Raw genomic sequence first — 6,000 nt, 5'->3', positions numbered from 1 at the left:
TCCACAGGCATATGTTTTGGAGCCATAGTTCCTTTCTCAAGTAAAAGACATATACAACCAAATGCATGGGAGAAAGACTTTAAATATAAAAGGCCAGGATCCCCTTTGGCTGAATCGCAATTACAATCCAAGATGGTGAGGAGACACCAAGTATATCTATTATCTAAAAAAGATATAGACAAACTGGAGCAAGTTCAGAGAAGAGTTACCAAGATGGTAAGCTGTCTGCAAATCATGACCTATGAAGAACGCTTAAAGGATCTGGGAATGTTTAGCTTGCAAAAAAGAAGGCTGAGAGGAGACTTAATAGCTGTCTACAAATATCTGAAGGGCTGTCACAGTGCAGAGGGATCAGCCCTATTCTCATGTGTGTAGGGAAAGACTAGAAGCAATGGGATAAAACTGAAAGGGTGGAGACAAAGATTAGATATTAGACAGTGAGGGTGATCAATGAGTGGAACAGGTTACCACAGAGGTTGGTGAGTTCTCCTTCAATGGAAGTGTTCAAACAAAGGCTGGACAAATATCTGTCTGGGATGATTTAGTAAATCCTGCATTGAGCAGGGGGTTGGACCCGATGACCCAGGAGGTCCCTTCCAACTCTACCATTCTATGATTCTATGATCTATTCTAGAAACCGCTGGTATTGTAGTGGCCCAGAACACCATCCTGGTCCCCTCCATAAATGTCATACATGTTTTGTCCTATGTAGATGTACTGTGCAAAGCTTGTCCTGGCATATCCAGAGTGAGTGTTGCAGAGCTGCGGCACTTGAGAGGTTAACAGTAAAAAAATCATTGCCTGCATGTAAATGTATCAGTCTGTCATGTCATGTGGTACAAGTGAGGTTATAAATGTGAGTGCTTGAGAGTGGAAAAGGGTCTTCCATCTTGTCTACCTGAGAGAGTGCTAACACAGAGCCACATGGAAGCACCTTCAGCTGAAGGTGAAGATGGAAGAGGAGGAGAGATTTTCTGTAGCGATTGGAGTGTGGATGTGAAAGGAGTGAGTTCAATCATTAGAGAGAGAGCCCTACAAGAAAGTTCTAAACAGATACCAGTTCACACAACAGGCTTTTCCTGAGCGGCTGTCCATAGTTAGGATCACCGCACAGAGCTACTTTACTGAATCACACCCACACGCCTGCCATGTCGAGTGTTTATTGACTAAGCCTTCCTGTTAATAATTGTCTGCCAGAGAGTCTGTGGAGCGACCCCTACCCCCTGCTTCTCTGAAGTGCTCCCAATCCAGGATCGGTGATATACAGATAACGTGGACTGTAGGACCGTATTCATCCTGTGTATCCTCCCTACCTCTGTGCTCTAACCTTCTGTCACTTACAAAGAACTGTACCTGCATTACCTGTTGTGAAAGTTTACTATCAAGTAAAAGTTATACCGGACCCTAACCATTCCTAGGGACCTGAGGTACAATACACAAGTCTCTGTGTCCATTTCTCCGGCACGTAGCATACCAGTGTGTGGGAATGGTTGCGTCACGAGTGATTGGTACTACTCCTCCCCCCTATCCTGTTTATTGGCATTCCCTACCATAGGGGTGTCAAAGCTGACCTGCGATCCTGCTCTGGCCTTTGCTGCGTGTCATCTCTTAGGGACCAGAGCCTGGTAAGTGCTGCCATGACAAGACAGCACTTATCCCTCCCAGCTCTTTACGTTAGCTAGGTGCCTAGTTTCACCCCTCTGGGGTGTTGCAGTATTATATTTGCTATATTTGAGTACATGCTATTTGTTAAAATTTGTCGCTCTACGGGCGGTTTCACACTGACGTATTTGTGAGTGTTTTTGCGCACACAAACATTGATATCAATGCGTTCATTCTCATTTCCTTTTTTTGAGTGCACATTTCTCGCACGTGCAAAAAATAGAACCTTCTCTATTTTCCTGCGTATCTGCGCATCAAGAGTCGCTATAGAAGTCTATAGGAGGTGCGCAAATGTGCGTGCAATAAAGTCAACACATCTGGATATCATTAGGTTAAAAACCCTTTTGAATCAGGATGGGCATGTATTGCACGTGCATATGAAAAGGCCCTGCGTGCACAAAAAGTACAGTTCAATACGTATGCAAATCAACCTCGTTCACTGTGCGGATACGTTGTGAGGAAACTTGCGCATTTGTACATACGCTCATCTAAAGCTGCCCTAAGGGCATCAAAGTATCTCACTTGCGCAATGGCATGCGTACTTGCTGTGTGCCAACAATCCTCATAGACTATCTTGGCATGAATGCACGCATAATACAAGCCAAGATAGTGCATGCCGTGATCTTTTTGCATACGCATTTCAGGTGCTTTGCGTGAGAGGCACAGTTGAAAGTCAATGTGAAGATTGGTACTGCATATTATGTGTGCAAAATCGGCACGCGTAGTACATGGCAGCATATGCTGGTGTGAGAGAGCTCTAAGGATCTATCACTCTGTGGACATTCTTAATATAGTTGGATTATCACATTCTTGCTACTGGAGCGGATTTCTACTTCAACCATTGGCTCTTTCTTTGTATGCTGTTCTCCTAAGCCCTGGATATCTACAGGATTAATGTTCCAGGGAATGTGGCATACCCTGTGGCTATTTATAAATTCTATTTACATGTTGTTCTCTTTGTACATCATTGCAATGTGAGAAAGTCGTTTATATATATATATACTTAGTGCATAATAGTGTATGTCTTTTTGTACATTGTATGGAGATATTAAATTTTATGGCTTGTGTTTTAAGTTTTGCTATTATTTAATTTTTTATTAAAGTTTTGGTATTATTTTAGGCTTAAATATTGAATTAAAAATTATTTTAGGCATTTAACATTCATTAACATTCAGTGCATATCAATATTATTTACCTAATATGATGTCTTACGCTGCAAAATCCCTCTAAAGTGCAAGTCATTTCATTTTCTTCTCATTGCTGTCCACTGCTTCTTGCCAAGTGATGACCATTTCTAGTAATAAAGATAAGACTAAAGATGACAATAATAGGGGTGGTGAGGGAGACAGGAGTGGAGATTTTAACAGTTATGCTGCTGGAGCTAATGGTGAGCTATTTACTGTGTTACAATTACTGCAATCACATTTACACTGCTCATTACCTCCCTAGCGTCATCCATGATGATGTTACGTGTGTGTGTACACTACAGAGAGGCCCATTTAGACCCAACGATTCAAAATTCGCTCAAAAGACGTTCTTCGAGGGATGAATTCTTATCAGCGGTGCAGGCTGTTATCACAGTCGGCAGCGCTGATAAGATTCTTTCAGCTCGCGTCCTGCTGGTAGTTCACAGCTGCACGCATGCTGTAATCGCGGAGAACAATACAGCTGTTTGCTTATGCAAAGCAGCTGTATTGTTCACCAAGCGATAGTGGCGGGGGCCTGCTCCGCCTGCATAGCTCTTAAGTAGCTACTTAGCTACTATAGACTATGCAAAGATGATCGCGCAATCTTTTAGTTTGAGGTGACTTTTGAGCAATCATCTGTCAGTGCAAATGGGGTCTTAGGGAGCAATATGTGCTGTTTTTGCCATGTGAAGTGTATAGAAGACGTTATAGTAATTAGTCTCCACCCAACAGCTCAGAAGGGAATGAAAATCGGATATGCAGCTGACAGATGGGAAACCTGGTTTTAAATACAGGAAGGAAGTCATTTAGTGGCCAAATACATGTGATTTCTTATCACACACATGGCAGCTTATTCTGAAAAGTCAGGTATGCTTCAAAGCATAAAAATTTGTAATTACCAAAGTCAGTTACTAGTTATAAAATATAAGAACTGTATTATTTCAAAAAGTATAGGGCTGGTAAAAGGTCACTGCACCCATGCTACATATCATAAATATTGCTCATGACAACCAATCACAATTCACTTTTCATTCTATTATTTGATGGAATTCTATTGTGAATACCATTGTGAAGTGATCCTGTTAGCTTTCATTTTTTTCTATGGCTTCATCCAGCAGAACAGTGCAACTGCAGACACAGATGTTATGTCCTTTCTGAATATATACATGTATATTCAGAGTAGAGTAGACTTTTGTGAAGCTTTACAGCATAACATGGTGCACTGCCAATATTAGCTGTGGATTAAACTCCCATGAGATACAATATAGTATGAATGGAAAACAGCTGGGCTTCACTGCTGCAGAAAAATTCAACCTGACCAAAAGGAGGATGTCAGTATGAAGTGTCCACATCACCAGTGTTGTAGCACTAGGAACTCTGTTTTCTGGCCATGCACATGGCAGGGACAGTCAAGGGCATACATAGAACTCATAGGGCCCCATAGCAAAACTTAATATTAGTCCCCCCCCCCCCCCCCCAACAAATTACAGGGGTCATGTAAAAAATTTTGGCAACATCCTGCCACATTCGCAGCCAGAAAAAATGCAGCATTTAATACAAAAATAGAGGTCACGAGTAACATAGTATAAGTGCATGGAAAAAAGTAGTTGTAGGCGCAAACCCTTTTCTTAATAGATCCAACATCCAATATACACGTTTCAGGGCCGTCACGCTCCTTTCTCAGTATTTTAGCTGGGGACACACAGCCAGTGCTGGTTTGTTCTCTTAGAGGAGGAGTAGAGCATTATTAACACGAATATGCCAATACTGCCCCATGTGGTACCCCAGTAGTAATGGTGACCCAATCAGAGTATGTACCATTAATAACCCCCCTCTGCTTGCTATCACTGAGCCAGTTACTTACCCGCTTACACACATTCTCGCCCAGACCAAGCATTCTCATTTTATATACCAACCTGCGGCATGGTATCAAACGCTTTTGAAAAATCAAGATATACAAAATCCAGTAAATTTCCCCGGTCCAGTCTAGAACGTACCTCCTCATAGAAACTGATCAGATTGGTTTGATAGGAGCGACCCTTCATAAACCCATGCTAAATATGGAGTTATATGGCTATTTTCATGGAGTGATATCTATAGTATCATTCATTCTTCTTCCGCCAACTGGATGGTGTCAGCACCCATCAAATGACGGCATCTCACCAAATACGGCTCTATAGCATAATGTTGTATTTCATGAAAATTCAGGTTGCTTATTGCAGGAATGAACATAACGGTCACCAAGGCCTCAGAGAAGCACGTGGCGAATAGGTAGTGTCATACCAGAGAATAGAGATGGGTAGCAGCGTTTAAGAAAGGACGTGAAAGTGTCAAACACAAAGCCGGAGCTGGCTGGCCTGGGATGGCCAGTGCTCAAGTCCGCCCGCTGCTAGATGAAGACTGATGATGGACATGTGGAGATTGAGCTGTGGAGATAAACATTTCATCCAAATCTGTGCATACGATTCTGACAATACACCTGAAAATGTGAAGTCAGTAGCAAATAGGTTCCATACAACCTTTCCGAGGATCAAGCTTGGCACTGGATAGGAATGTCTGCATCCCATCCAGATAAATATGAACGAGGATGAAAATCGTTTCTGAGACGCATGGGAAATGAAGCTACAAGCCTGAATTCAAATGGCAGTCTGCTGAATGGAGGCACCAGCATTTCCCCTAGCCCAAGAAATGTAAACAAGCACTGAACAACGTTAAGGCAATGCCTATTGTTGCTTATGACTAAGAGGGTATGATACTGTTGCACGCCGTCCCCCCTCATGTTTTTGTTAGTGCCCAGTATTATCATTTGATCTTGCAACACCATCTTTGTCTGGCATTGCATCGCAGCAGACCAGCTATCCTGCAGAATTTGCTGATCATCCTGCATGACAATGCTCAGTGCTATGTGGCCACAACTGTGAACCAACTGGTTTAAAGAAGGGGTTAGGAGGTGTTGAAGCATCCCCCTTACCAGAGGCGTAACTTGATGCTTCTGGGCCCCAATGCAAAACCTGGAACAGGGCCCCCAACTATAATGCTTTATTCATAGTACTGGGCTTCCTATATGGAGAAGAGAGGCTTTTTGGGCCCCCTAAGGCTCCTGGGCCCGGGAGCAACCGCATCCCCTGCACCCTCTATAGTTACGCCCCTG

Source organism: Eleutherodactylus coqui, chromosome 12 (assembly GCF_035609145.1).
Source record: "Eleutherodactylus coqui strain aEleCoq1 chromosome 12, aEleCoq1.hap1, whole genome shotgun sequence".
Taxonomy (NCBI): Eukaryota; Metazoa; Chordata; class Amphibia; order Anura; family Eleutherodactylidae; genus Eleutherodactylus; species Eleutherodactylus coqui.
Note: the sequence above shows the minus strand (reverse complement) of the source record.